Source organism: Citrus sinensis, mitochondrion (genome assembly GCF_022201045.2).
Source record: "Citrus sinensis mitochondrion, complete genome".
Lineage (NCBI taxonomy): Eukaryota > Viridiplantae > Streptophyta > Magnoliopsida > Sapindales > Rutaceae > Citrus > Citrus sinensis.
This window is the reverse complement of record NC_037463.1, coordinates 352501-368100: the sequence shown is the minus strand read 5'-3', so window position 1 is coordinate 368100 and position 15600 is coordinate 352501. Positions and strand designations below refer to the sequence as shown.

General features: G+C 46.3%; 1 non-coding gene across 1 annotated transcript; it reads right to left on the bottom strand.

Moving 5' to 3' along the window:
* Positions 1–2326: 2326 nt before the first annotated feature.
* Positions 2327–2401, bottom strand: tRNA-Pro. Its single transcript has one exon. It is a non-coding gene; the product is annotated as a tRNA-Pro (tRNA).
* Positions 2402–15600: the final 13199 nt, after the last annotated feature.

Genomic DNA, 15600 nt, shown 5'->3' with positions numbered 1-15600 from the left:
GGATTTCCTAAATGGCTTATGCATGAGTTTACTTCTGTAAAGAAGGCATAGGTTGGTCTATACGGAGGGGAGGGCTACTCTTTCTTCCGTTGGGAATCCCTCACCAGTTGAAAGTTGTAGTGCTTCTACCATATAGTCGTCCTAGGAGGTCTAACTACCTTACGGGGATAGTAAGATTCTAGAAAGAGTGTTATTCCTGAAGTTATGGGAGATAGAAACAGGGGATAGTAAGATTCTAACAGTAACAGTAGAATATTTCCTTATGGGAGCTTCTCTTCCCGTGTTATTAATATCTTAAATTCAAAATTACAGTGGTATGTTAAATGTCCTATTTCGCTGGTTAAAAGCTCGAGAAGATCTTTCCTCATGTGGATTCCAAAAAAGGATCTGTCCAATGGATTTGCCTTGGAAACGAAGTCGTATTTGAGTTGGGAAGTTCTAGGTTTAAGGTTTGCCTACGGAGAAGACTTAATCAATTCACTTCGGGGATAAACTTCATGGTGTTATTCTTTTGGAATTTCCTAAGTTAAGGTGGGAAAGCCCAGGGGAAGCATTGGCACTGTGGAAAGAATCTATCTCTGGCAAGGGCAAAAGCGATAGGCCAGGTTAACGAGGAAAGGGGGACTGGTTCAACCTCAGGAATGAGAGCAAGCAAGTCCAGCTTTGTTGTGCAAGTCACTGTCTTTATCCGATCCGATAAGATAGATCTGATGCATATATAGTAAAGAAAAGCTCTTCCGCAAGCCATTTGGGGAAATTCCCTAACGAAAGAATAGTAAGCTTCTTTCCTTGCTACTTGAAAGAATGCCTTGGCACACTCATACTAGAAGTCAAAGAAAGAACTCGGGTCTAAGCTCTCAACTTCAAGGAAGGGAACCGAAAGAGCAGAAATGTCATCTACCTTTCCAACGGAATCTTTGCCCGGCTAACGTGAGTTCTAGGAAAAGAGAGACTTTAAGCTAAAGAAACTTTTTTTAACCTAGACATTCTTCTAAGAGTTCAGGGCTAATAGGCCCAGTCTGATAGTTATTGGCTGAGAACATAGAGCGGGGAAAGTTCTGACTTTGTGGTTCCCTAAGAGCAGTTACCTCCTGTCCCGGAAAAGCCTAACCTGTCTAGCCGGAAAATGCCTCCTTTTTATTACCTCCAATAGATAAGTTCTAACACTGCAAGGTGTTATTCTGGGAGTGTAGCATGCCCAATAGAAATCTTTCTTAGACTCTACCCCTTACAGAGAGAATAATACAAACTTTAATACCCGAAACTCCAACGGAAGAACTCCGGCAAAGACTTCCACTATGAGCTCGATTGTTCCGCTTAGGGCCCGTAGGAATCTTAAGCCTTAGACTTCTTACACCGGGACAAATGAAACTACTATATCCGGAAAACTTCTACTCTGTCACCGTTTCCCGCGGCCGGAAGTTTCCTTTTTTTAATCGAGATTAGTTTGGGCTACGCTTCTTAGTACAAGTTCCGACTGATCTCTTTATTGTCTCCTCTTTTATATTAACCCGGGGGAGGTGGAGGCGGAGACTCGGATTTTGACAGCCTACCTTTCCAACTAAGCCGCGCTTTTCTCTTAGAGGGAACCCCTTATCCCACGCAAATCGTTTACCTGTAACTATTCACCTTTAGTTTAGTTAGATTGAAGGCTTCCTTCCCTAGAGGAGGGACGGTACTCGACATTCTAAATATAAATAAGAAAAGTAAGTAATAGAAAACGGGAAGGGCACTTTATGCGACACAACTAGTTAAGTAAGAAGAGGGGCCGCGGGTCGTGCTCTTGATAGTGACCTCTGGGATAGATACCTTATTGGACTGCTACAAATGTAACCTATCTTTTGAAAGAAATTTCTTCTTGTTTTGGGAAGAGAAGCAGTAAGACAATCGGGATATCCGGGGTTCTAGGAACCTGGAAACTACTTATAGATAGGCACACTAGAAGGAAGGGAAGGGGTGGTTAGGTGGGAGGTTCAAATCAGGAATAAAAACCATGTCAGGCGCGAAGCCGCTTCACCTACGTAAAGTGTAATTGTATTAAAAAAATCGATCATGCCTTTAGCGCTTTCCACTAATATTACACTGAAGTTCAAAAAGACTCGACAAAACAAAATGAAAAATACAAGTTTGACTAACAATCGGGAGAGATTCGGTAGGAAAGTGGAAGAGCCTTGGTAGTAAAAAAAAAAATAGAAAAAATTCTACGTGTGACTTTTAAAATGAAAAGTGGATATCTCATTTTTTTTTTAAATGTGCGCTGTTCGCCTGCCTTCCTAACCACGGATAGGCTACGGGGCTTTGCACTTCGGCCCTTGAGAATACCACATCAAGGTGACAGGATTCGAACCTATGGCCCTCTGTACCCAAAACAGATGCGCTGACCAGACTGCGCTACACCTCGTCTCACCCCCCCCCGGAGCATATAGATCCACCCGATCGATGAACACTTGAACCGAACTCGCCCATCCCATCCTTTTGGGCACAGGGACGCGAGAACCAACCCGAGTAATCAACCGCTTTTTTTTTAATCTGCCTCCTGCACTATACTTCTTTTCTTAGCACCTTCTTCTCCCGTAACACTAAGCTAAGATAGCTTTTCTGAAAAAAGTGAACTTAGAAAAGAGCATCTTTGGTGAAAGAAAGAGTGGTTAGGTCAGAAGCATAACGCACGCACTTCAATCCAAAGAAGCAAGACGAAGATCTTGACACATGGATCTCGGTAAAGAAGAAAAACTCAGATCTTTTTCTTTCTATAAGAAATTACGTAATCAGGGCTAAAGCACATACATATGGAGAGGCGCAAAGGACAGATGCGCTAGTTCGAATTCGAACCAGATGTTATGTCGAACTAAGTGGTGGGTGCCCCTCTTGCTGGAAGGTATTGTTTGCACTTGATTCTCAGTTTTGCTTGCGCATAAGGATCTGTTCTTACCTAAGGAGAAAGCCAAGCCATGACCTCCAGGGTTGGATTACTCTAAGTTCTGCCCGCTCCATCGATATCCTCGACACGATCTTTACCACCCTGAGGGTGGTCGAAGATCACTAGAATGAATGAGAACAAATCACGATCTATCAAGCTCTTTTGTACCTGTTCAATCGCTAGCCTGTAATCCAGTCTATCATACTGAAGCGAGGAATCCTATAGTTCCAAAAGCTTCGTTTAGGAGACTCGCTTTCGCCTACGGATCTCTTTAAAGTAAAGTACAATATCGATTTGAATGAAACTATAGCAAAGAGGAATGCTAGCGAAGTGAAGAGGAAAGAAAGCAAAGAGGAGCGAGGACTCTTGTTAAAGACAGCCTTAGAAACCGATTCCTTCTGATCTACGACCACCCTTCTGCTCATGTAAGCAAGAAATCCGTTGCTTGATGAAAGAAGCTGATCTGGGTGGTTCAGCTGTACTCGTTGTACCAGTTTCTTCCGTATATTGTACCTGTCTCTTCCTTATTCGGATGAGGGTGAGTGGCAAAGCCTGGTTCAACTAAGGAGTAGGTCGTCCTATCTGATGGTTCCCAAGGATCCCATTTTTTGGTTCTTACTTTGGCTGCAGGAAGTCTCTCTCATGCTGTGCTATTGCTCCTGATGAGGTAGTGGACCTGCTTGCTTTGTCCTTAAATAAAAAAAAAGGAAGGGCTTCAGTTTATGGTTGGGATCAATTACCGTTGGAGGTGACTCTAGTGACGGATCGATCTGTACGCTCAATTGCTGCTAAGGGCTCGCTGTATTCTGAAAGTTGTCAAAGTCCCTATGGAGTCAGAGGGGTATCTACAAGCTGGATGAGTTCAGAATGGAAGTCTATATAATAATATAAATAGGCTAGCTCGCCCGACCATAAAGAGCAACGCTCGTCAGGCGTGTAACAAGACTAGGCTTTTGCCAAGAGGCCCCAGCCTCAATCTATATGGTGAAAAGGTCTTGCTGAAAAGCTCTTCTAGGTAAGTGAAGCGTGACCACCTGCACTCCATCTATTGGCTTGTACAAAGACCTAAAGAACCGAACCTCCCCTCCTTATAGATAGAGGCTCACCTATGACGGGGTTGATAAGATCGGCCAGCTAAACCAAATATCCGAATGGTTCCCATTTAGCGATTGTTTAAAACAGATCTCCTTAAGAGGTTCCGTGAGTTCAGCTATCACAAATTTCTCTTCTTAGGGGTGGGCGTTCCCCACTCATCATCATCTAACCATCATCTATAGGAAGAGGGGCACTCCCTGTTTACTACCCTGATAGTGGAATAACAACTGCTCCGGCATGATGTCTGCAAACTCTTTGAACACTTGCTCGACCGGTCCGTTGGGCCTGCTCCTCGAGTGAAACTAGTGCCGTAAAAGAGGCTCCGCTCCTCTCCTTTCAGGACCCGTCACCCATGCCCCTGATCCCTTCGCTACCCTCTGACCTTCCCAACTGCCTCCCTTCTTCTGCTTGGTTGACTCCCTAACTGTCAGTGAGGAGCCGGGCTCACACTTTCACTTTATTTTTATTATGATTGGTATATCCAACACCGTGCTTTTGCCCCTACACCTGCTCGGTCGGAGATAGCTGCTACTTACCTACGATTACTCGGCGGCCTCAGAGACCGAACTGATCTATTAACACCTACCTTATCTATGTTTTTAAAACCTAGCTCACGAGAACAGAGGCCGAGTCTCTAGAAGCTAATCCGGAGATAGCCCTTCTCAACTTCGTCGACCCTTCCCTCACTTAATAGATAGGGGTGGTACTCTTAACTTGATGGTAAATCAATGTCTATAGTAATAGAAGCCCCCCCTCCGGAACGCAGGCCACCAACTGGGAAAGGGATACTAAGAAGACTACCCTAGGTCGAGGGAAGAGAACGGCTACGGTTGCTCGCCGTTCAACCATGTCTTCTGTTCTGCCTTTCAGCAGCTGATGTCGTAGGTTCCGAGAGGTCAACATACTAACGTGATCATTACAACCAAAAGGGATTTCGAACATCACATCACTTACGTAATTTCCGGTTGGGGGGTTCATTGATAGGAATACAGAATATCTCAACTCTCGACCTGGTTAAGATGATGCCTATGCTACTTTAGGCTATGGGTCCATATTCATAGGTTCCGGATATTTATCTGCCTGCTCGTAAACTACAAACTACTCAGAGACGTCTCGTTACGCTAACGACTGAACTCTTTGGGTTCGGGTTCGGGTCTAGATCACCCCTATTTCCATCACGAACAGCGTAAACTGGGTATGGGTAGTATAACTCTACTCATGTTACTAGAGAAACTACTATATGCTCTACTCTAACTCAGTATGGATCTGCTCGTGCAACTGGATTGACTCGGCCGATGAACCAACCTCACCAACTGCATAACCGAGACGGTCAACGGGCCAAGCTGCAATAGATGCGCCTGGAACCGGGTATGTATCTTTTTCATAAACCTCACTAACTGTAGAACCCACTGCTGAACTGAACCAACGGAATAATCCACTGAATCAACGGAATGAACTAGAAGGCGTGCTGCTAGGCATGGATCTGTATCTGCCCTCTGCCCCTACTTGTGATGCATCACCTACCCCGGCGTATGGTTATGGTTTTGCTACTGTATACTATGGCTCCGATCTACTGGTGCCCCCGCCTCTGCTTCTCCCGCTCATGGCAATAGAATAGGTATGTACCCGGACGGGATACTAGTGTTGCTACTCCTGTTTATGCTTATGGGTAAGAAAGTGGTGCTAGTGAGATGTATCTATCTGTACGAGATGCTACCTATGCCTTAGCCTCTGTGAACTATGTGCCTGACTCTGAAAGTAGTGGGGGTGCTGGTGCTAGTGATGCCTTCGCTCCAACTACCTCTGCATCTGCATCTGTCCATCGTGCTCCAGCTCACTCCGATGCCTGAAATGCTACCCATGCTCCTATCTCCGCCCATGCCTTTGGCCTTTACCATCGATGAGTATGGATCCTGCTCTTCGACTGGAGCAACGTACTGATGGTGCTGGGTCCCGACTTCTCTATCGGCCCCACAGGGTTCTCTATCCGGAAATGAGTCAACTTCGTGGGTATTAGAGTTATGCCTTTGCTTCTCCTGCACCTTAGGGATATGGGACTAACTATGAACACCTGGATGGACCATAGGTAGGTATGTGCAAAATCCTGGAATATCACTTCTAGGAAGACGTCCAAATCTTGATCACTTGTTGGAACAGGTAGGGACGCTGGGCGGGATGCCCTATGTTGTAAAGGGGAAAGCCGAATTGGGATCTGTTGTAGCACTATCGTCCGAAACCCATGCATAACAGTTTTTTGGAATATGTGCGTGCTGATTCAAAGTACGAATAGTTGTTGATAATAGTTCAATTAGTTCAACTGTTTAGCCGTCTCATAGTTAACGTTCCTGCGATAGCCGAGCAGCAAGAGGCACGCCAGGCCAGATCTGGCTGATCTCAAGTCCCCAAGCATGAAGAAGTTCACGACACTTATCTAAAAAATCCGGCTTTTCAAAGACGCGAACCAGCCCCCGGAGCTCCTTGACAGAGGAGCATTTCCGTGACTCGTGACTCTATGGCCTAATGAGCCCTTTCTGTACTATAATGAATGAGCCCTAACTTGACCGATTGGCATGGCCTTTTTTGAGTGCCTGACCTCCTTAGTCAATCAAGCAGGTACTACAGTACTGAGATAGCGACGCCGATCGCCGAGGAAGCATTCTCATATGCAGCACCTATCACTTATAGATTTTCTCAGTGTTTCCGTGTTGATCTACAGGTATTAGGGAGTCTACTCTCTATCTGCTACGTGAGCCCGGCTCCCATCCCACCACTACGGATTCGTCAGTAGCAAAACCCCCGGCCTGGAAAGCTCTCTAAGTTTCATACTCATCACGTTCTTTTCTTAGCGGGAGCTCGTATGACGGGCAGGATAGATTCATGAAATGAGCAAGCATCTGATATATTTTACACCTTCTCCTAACGCCTATGTGACTTGCCAAAGCTCATAAATGCTTGAACTTCCTTCGGATAGAGCGGGAACAAACGAAAGAGCAGATTAGGAGCTTCATGAAACTTCTACCCCAGAATTGGCAGCTTCCTTTTATCCCGAAGATGAGATCTCAGGGTCTCCAAATACAAATAAGGAGAAGGTCTCAAAGGAAAGGAGTAAGCAAGTAGATCTAGTTTGACTTTAGCTACGAACTCAGAACTACTAGCTCTCTGACTTTTGTTTGTTATCATTCAATCTTCTTACCAGTTCCATCGGTTCTCTCACTTATCTTATTCTATAATAGAATAGAAGGCTAAACCTGTGACAAAGGATCCCCAACCGAGAGAGGGAGCTGCAGGACAAAAATGAGTATTCGGACCGGCAAGCCCATGAATTCAATAGTAGAACATACATATAAGAACTCGACCACGAGATCTACTTTGGAATAGGCTTTGCTAACCAAAGAGAAAGAATACGGGTAGCGAGCGGGACAAGCATAGACCAAGCTAACACTAGCCAAAGACCAAGACCTGTGATCGACTTAGCGAACCAACCTTAAAATGCCAAGACATTACCAGAACCAGAAAAAGCAAACTGCAAAAGCAGCGTTATTGTCAGTGGTATAATTGAAGAGGTAGTCCCCTTTCTTTGAATGAAAGAAGCGTAGAAAGGAAGGAGGCATACTGAACTTATAGGGATTGTTGCCTTTCCCCTGACTGACCTACGGGCTTCTCCCTCACCCTTATAATCTAATCCTATAATATAAGATCAGTAAAAAAGAGACTTTAGGAAAGATTTGCTCGAGGGGCCAACCGGTAGTAGAGGGAATCGAAGTGATTAGAACAGAACTGAGCTTCCCAGCCAGGAATGAAGAAGCAACGGACAGATAGAGGTTCGACGTAGTTGACTGTATTCTTTCCTTTAATTGATTGCATACCATCTTGCTCCTGTTTACCGTACTATTAGCTGTACTTCTTTACGAATGGTTCATTCCCTACTTTAACTTTACTTACTCTATTAGGGGCATACTCAATAGTTGTCTTTCCGTTCCTGTACTATTCAAATTTCCCTATTTGATCTAGTAAGGGAAGGGCAGACCGCTTACCATAAACAGAAGATCGATATCACACAGAAGGCCGGATATCGCCCTATTTGAGATACTGATTCAAGTTATAGTACTTCCTCAGAGCGATTGAACTAGCCTTTTGACTAAATAGATATGGGCATAGAGAGGGAATCCTGAACTACAGGAAAAAAGGAGAGCTACTTGCCAGCAGAAGGGAAGGAAGAAGCAAAAGCTTTCGCATGTAGTCACTAAAATTTTATTTACTTTACGTAAGCCTGTTAGTGCAACTTGGCTGGAAGAGATTTTAAGCGAGAGGCAGTACTGAACCGGAGCCACATCGAGTTAGTTCCCCTCAAAGCCTTCTTCCGAACTTGCCAACAAGTGCTTATGAAAGCGGGTCGATCAATTATCAACGAATGCTGAATAGCGAATGGGCACCACTGGCAAGTAGTGATAGCTTTACCTTTACGTATTTAGGTAGGGAGTCTATCTATTCTCAATAGTCGGCTATTGGACAAATCTTCTTCTTCTTCTATTGATCGTGGTTTTGATCGGTTATAGATCGATATATATAAATAATAGATCTAGAAAAAGGGTTCGGACGATTGCGAGAGAAGGAAAGTTGGTCGTTCAATCGAGATAAACAATGACTGGTCGCGGGCAAGCTTTCTCTAAATTCCATTGTCTGTAGGACTGATTGTATTGTTTCAGTAAATCTATGTTCCTGGTTGTTCCATATTTATGGTTCAGGTCGTACCTGCCTCATTCGCAAGATGGACGGCTCATAGCTTTACCCCCTCGATGGAGCCCTTCTATGCGGTATACTTTTGCTCCAACCTCCACTCTTTGTCCCACTGATTGTGCTCGTCGGGAAGAATCCTAATCCGATGCTTGGCACCGGGATGAGCTTCATCAGTATCAGTTAGAAGACCACTTATGATCTTTGCTTTTAGGCCGGGTTGAAACAAGCAAAAAAGAAGGGCTTTTGGGATTTTTATCACCTTTCTCAGGTTTCTTATGAATATCGGATCGATGCCCAAAAAAAGGTGTTTCCAGCTGTACTTCATCACCGGGGGGAAGGAGATAATTAGCCCACAAACGTTCTAGGCGCGTGCTTTTGGAGCCAACGTCTTCTGAGCGGGCGATTGGTGTTGTCTCGAGCTTTCATCCTTGGGAAAGAGGGAGGGCCCAGTTGCACATAATAACAACCTTCAAAGTCATTCAAAACTTCGGCGTCAACCGCCAATGGGGTGTCCTTGACCGACACAGAATACGCAAAGAGTTTCACTGCCTTGGCCTCAGCCAAGATCTCAGCCTCCGGAAAGAGAGGTAGTTTGAATGTCACTGCCCAGTACGAGCGAACGAGGCTTTGATCCTGCTAGAGTTCTGCTCGAGCCTGAGTTTCAACTCGTCGGCTACTTTGACAGATAGGAAATTTTTGGTTGCACCGACCAGTGCTGTGGTCTTTCGCCCCGACATGCATGAGCTTTGACTCCTACCATTCCGGGCTCAAACTGGTGACCCGAACTAACCATCTTCTCTTTCTTGTTCCGTTCCCTCCACACCCGCATTCCATTCCTCCGCCTTAGGCCTGGTAGTGTCTGTATCGATGCTGGTATGTAGCTGCCTAGCTCTCCTGGTCCCATCCCTCGTCAGAAGGAAATGCAAAGAAGGAGCCATCTACTCCATTACTAGGACCCGAACCCAAGAACTCATCTCCATCTCTATACATTTCTCAAGATCCATCTGCTTGTTCCCCCTCCGACCGGGCTTTAGGCCCAGTTATCCTCTTCCGGCGAAGGCAAACTCATCTCATTCCGAATCCAATGCTTCTCTATTTCTTGTTTCTTTCCCAGCACCAACCAAAAGTTCCAGGGCGCCCGAAGTGGTGCTGTTTCGGGAAGGAGGTATGAGCCATCAAACAGACCCATATCGTCGAATGCATCTCCCTGGAACTTAAAGCTATCGATCCAATAGAATCATACATACTTTTGTTTTGCTCCAGGCGCCCCGCACTCAACCTTCTCCCTTCCCCGGATCGAGAAGGAATGAAAGTGCCCGGTCCGATCCCAATCTAACGATGGAAGCGCCTGTCTCCAGATCCAATTTCGACGTTCTCCCTCTCACTGATGGAAGTAATGACTTCTCTCATATGACTGGCTGCCACCCAAGCTTCAATAGGCGAAGGAAGGGGGTGCTTTCTTCTGTCACTGAACTGACGAAGGCCCCCTCTCCGCCATCATTTCTCTTAGCGGCGGGGAAGCAAGCATCTGAAAGTTTCTCTCGAGTCACTGGCCTTGGAGGGGAATCAACTCAACCGATCTCTCTCCGTCTTCATCTCTCAAGGACCCTGACGGAACTACATGAAAAGCTAAGCAAAGGCGAGTAAGCCAGCCAATCCGAGTCCATTGCCGTGCGCATTCTATTCGTCTCTTCCGGGACCAACTCACGAGATAAGGTGAGCCCTTAAGCCATCTCATTCATCTGAACCAAGGGCGAGCCACCTGCATGTTCATCTTCATCGAGTGCCGGAACCAGAACCAAGCTCTATTCCACCTCTATCGGAACCAAGGCAATGCTCTGCATCTCTTTCTCCTGTTCCACTTCCAGCAGAGCGGCTAAGAAGCAGCAAAGTCCGATACGGAATAAAATCCCCTCTCTTCTTCTCTCTTTGTCCCCCGAACCAATGATTTGATTCAATGCCCCGGAGCCAGCAACTTTGGAAGGCTCGGCGATAGCTATCTGATTCCTACTATCAGAGGCGAGTTAGAACCGGATACAAAGCAATCTTCTCCAATGTCATATATTTCTCCTGATCCCGATTCCACAGGCCTCTTCCCTCGGAACTACTCCAAGGCCTTCCATTCCTCTCCCAGCTAACGAGCACCAATCTGCATCTTTCTCTCTTTCGCTATGAAGCAGAATCAAACCTCATGGGCCCAGGTACTGCTATCTATGCAACTAATGGATCCCTTCTGACTCCCCCGTCTTCATTTCCATTTCTTTCGTCCGATCGAAGGCAGGCTTTTTCTCCAACTCAACCTCTAGTGCCTCTACTGGCCAAGCAACTAAAAACCATCTACAAGGGGCGAAGTGGGACCATCACCTGCCTATTCAAGTAATCCCGTTCTCCCTAACGAGCTAAGTCCGGAGAAAGAAGCAATCCAATGAGTGAAATCCCCAGCCATCTCTCTCAACCGGATATGAAAGCCCATCCGCACCTCCCTCACTAGTGGTCCAAGTCCATATCTTCCAATATTACATATTACCTCTGATCGTCCCTTTCCTTTGTGGGTGTCAATCAATATAGTGCTTCCTCTGATATCGCCTGTGCGGGGTAACACTGTGTTACCGATTATGAACTGCTCCACGACTCTCGTATCTGTTTAGCCATAGCATAGCTCAATGGCTTCCCACACTGGACTTAATGCCCAAAAATAAGGGGATTTCGAAAGCTATTGATGTTCCATATGCGACCGACTTATGCCCTCTTTCTAAAAGAAAATCGATTCTAGCATCTCCTCTGAGCTACAATCGGAGCTCCTTTGCCCGGTAGTAATGCACTTATTTATCGTTGACGGAACCGACACTTGACTGACTCGTTCGGGTTGGTTTTGTTTGCCCAACAATGGATGCCTGGGAATGCGAAACATGAATTCACTCTTTTTTGCCGGTAGTTCGGAGGCCGGGATTGCTGCGATAAGAGCACGAAAGCACTGGGACGCTGCTCGTGGTACATGATCTTGCCCGTGAGAGGGAGTTATCCGTGAAATAAATGAAGCCCCGAACTAGCAGCTTTCGAAGTGAAGTATGGAATGGAAGGAGCTAAAGTTGTATTGGAAAAATGCGGTTAAGCTCTTCTGGCTGAATCCTACTCTGGGCCTGCCCTTTTGCTAGCTTTTTCATTATGCTGGTTCAACTACTGCTTATGCTGGAAATCTCTCAACACCGTCAATCCACTCTCAATGGATGCTGCCCCTTAAACAGTGTGAAAGGGTGGGTGGTAGGTAGAACTAAGGGCTTTTAGGTCTTGTTGGCCCGGTAATGGAATCAATAGCTTGCCCGAACAGGGATGAATAAGCCAATAGCCCACATGATAGCAGACTTGCTTGACCTATTGAAAGAAATGCCAGTATAGACTTATGGTACAAGGTCGGCTAGCTAAAGGCTTCGGTTCTAGGCAAGGATCCGCCAGTAGCAGTTCATTTCCCAGTTCCCATTCAACATTCAAAGGCTTCACTTCTTTACGGACTGCTCTTGCTCTTACTGCTGCTTCCTATGCTTCCTGCGACTACTTTGACTTGACTGAACCCTCACAGCCTTCCCGCTTGATATCCCGTTTTCCTTATCTCGTGCAATTTAAGGGGAACGAGATGGGAAAGCCCAAACGGAGCCCGGTGGGGGAATTCTTACCGATACCGAAGCCGTCGAAATGGTCATAGAACACATGACCGGACCGCTAAAGACTGCCGTGGCTTATGGCAATCCGACTACGTTCGTCAAACTCTTTGATAGAGTGGCGCGAATGGAAAGGAGGACCAAGGACGGGACTATTCCCTTATCTTCATCATCTCCTTCAAAGCCTCCATCAAGTTCTCAGGCTAGCTTCAAAGCCCACTCCCAACGCAGCTACCATGGAAGAAGAAACCCAAATGGGTGCCGTTGAGGTCCGTCTTCCTGATCAGAAGCAATCTGGACGGAACCTATCTCAGAAGACCCCTTCCAACGATCGTCGTCCTCCGCAAACCGATGATCGTCGAAGGCTCCACCAAGATGCTCGAGTTCCTTATGATTATGGGGGCGGAAAGAAAGGGGCAACAGTCCGGCCGGACCGGATTATTATCCCTAAGTGAACTCCTGCCTCAAATCAAAGATATCATCACGTTCCCAAGGGAAAGGTTACCACCTTTACCAGAAAATTGGGAGTCACCTTATCACGGTCACACGACCGACATGTGTTGGACTCTTCAAAGACTCATCGATTCCGATGAGATTCGCTTTCCGGGAGTCGAAAAATGGAAGACCGCAGCAACGCCAACATGAGAATCTTCAAGGATCCTCTCCCTGATCATGCATCTGGTTCCAAGGGGATCCCTATCAACGCGCTCGAAGTCGATGAACCTCCCTCTCACCCTCGATATCATTCAGGGGATCATGAGAAGGTTCTTCGAATCGCTTCTAGCCGGAGGTACCGATTTGCAACCGTTATCAAAAGAGGTCGCTCCGCCACCGAAAAAGGAGAAATCGCGCCGATCGATCTCACCGCAAGTGATGACGCCTTACTAATAGGATATTCCTCAGGAGAGTCGCCCTCATCACAAGTCGATCGAGATCATCTTGCGCCCATCCAAGCGCACTTCGGAAGGAAAAGTTGCATGTCTGCGAGGCATGTGACGATTCCAACCCGAGCGACGAGGTGGTTCCTCAGAAGATTCGTCCAAGCAAGCCATTATGCATCGACATCAAGCCATCCAAAGAGAAGATTCGAGAAGTCGACTACATCAAGGTTGCTCCTCGAGTCACCCGAAGCGAGCCATCAGCCGAAGAAGTTCCAAATTCCAGAAAGTTCCAGAAAGAGGCTGATCGAGGTCACCGACGCACCTACAGAGAAGACTAGGCCGACCGAGAGCTACTCGAACAGGAAAAGACTATGCAAGGATCTATCCAAGGGCTTCTCAACCTGAGAGCCAAGAAGAAGCTGCTCCAGATCAAACCAAGAAGGCGGTTCCACAGTCTGAATATGTGACCTCCTTGGTCATCTCAGCAAGCTACCAGCTCAGATCTCTATTTTGGAGTTAGCTACCAGCTCCGTTAGCTTGGAGTTTTCTTGCTCGTCGAAGAGTCTTCTCTTGTGTGAGTGACTTACCGACCACCTTTTCTAGAACCTCCTTTTCTAGAAAGGAATTCATACTGATGATCGCCACGCCCCTACTCGCTGTGGGACTCTCTAAATAGAGTCCCTTCGCTCCACATTCATGCGTTTAATAAGAAAAGGGAAAGAATTCCCGGCTTGGATATTTGAACTGCTAACAACTACTACAAAACCCGTTCCTCTAGAACAGCTAAGAAGGTTCTTATCTGGCGGGCTTGAGATTCTTATTTCATTTGCTTGTCTGGGAGTACGATATTCTCTATAAAGCACTTTTTTCAATTCAAACAAGTAGCTAAGTCGTCACTAGACGTAAAACGTGTAATAAAACGTGTAACTAGCGTGGGAACAAGAGAACCCCCCTCATATTAAATCTAACCGACGACCTATCCTACCATCAGGTGGTCGTTTGGGACAGGTGTTAGAAGGGTCAGGCAAGAGGCGGATTTTCGCCATGGGAAACTACATCGCTCAGAGGTTATTACGACCTTTGCACGATTGGCTGATGGCCCGTCACGGACGTTTTCATCAGACACGGCCTTTGGACCGGTTAGTTGGTAGCAGGACGGTCTATTCATTTGACCTTAAGTTTAAGTCGGCCACTGCATGAGTGACTTAATACTCATGAGCGACTTAATAGGTTTCCTGTTCGGGAGGACGTTCGGTCAAGCGATCGACTTGATTTTAGGTGTTAATGTGTTTACTGTACCGTCGGGTTAAACAGCCCAATGCGAAAGGAAAGTCGCCTTTAACTCTGGTAAACCTCTCGGTTATCATGCCTCTTGGCCTCTTTTCGCTCTCACTCACCACTTGGTGGTGTGCTCTAAGTACGCAATACGGGCAGCGTTTTACTAAGTACGCAATACTCGGCGACGATGTGGTCATTGCGGATGAAGCCGTGGCTCACGCGTGTCATTGTTGAGGACGTCAGGGGTTAGTATTTCCGAACAGAAATCCCTGGTCTCTCACACGGGTGCGGCTGAATTTGCCAAGCGTTTCCGTGTGAACAATCAACCGTCTCGATTCCTTAATACCTATGGGTATTAACTACTCTTACCCGGTAAAGCGGTTTTCAACCCTTTGTCGTGTAGGAGGAGCTGGATATAGGATGTTGGCACATAGTCGTGGACGTCGGTTTGACCGCTATGTATACCAAGAAAGACGCGTTCTCCTTTGAGTGGTGGCTTGGAAGGGTTCCAAACCTCAATCCCTATCTGAAGGGTGTAATGGTCGACTATTTGATTGAGGTCGGTCATGAAACCTGATGATCTCAAAGCCCCGAGCTCCGTAGTAAGGCAAATGTTCGAAAAACGTGACATGTCGAGAAAGGTGGAATCATCGTGTAGAAGGATCATTAAGACCCCTCGTCTCAAAAGCTCAAAAAAACACACAGTTGTCTTGTCTTGTGCAGGGGAATACTCTGAGGATTGAACAAAGCACGTGCATCCGAATACTCTGAGGAATAGTATACTGTTTGAAAGAGAGTCAAAGGCCCAAAGATAACGTGTAGAGGAGATCGCTCACCAATAATAGGAGCCATCGTCTTCTTACTCAGATAAGCAGCCATCATTAAATTAAGGCATCAGGCTTGACTAGGGATCCACATAGGTGTATCCCAGTATAAGTCCTCGAGCTATTTCCAGGAGATGGCGATTTTTCCATTCTACAACTCCGTAGTGTGGAGGAGTATTTGCACATGAGGTCTGCTTGATGAATAAAAA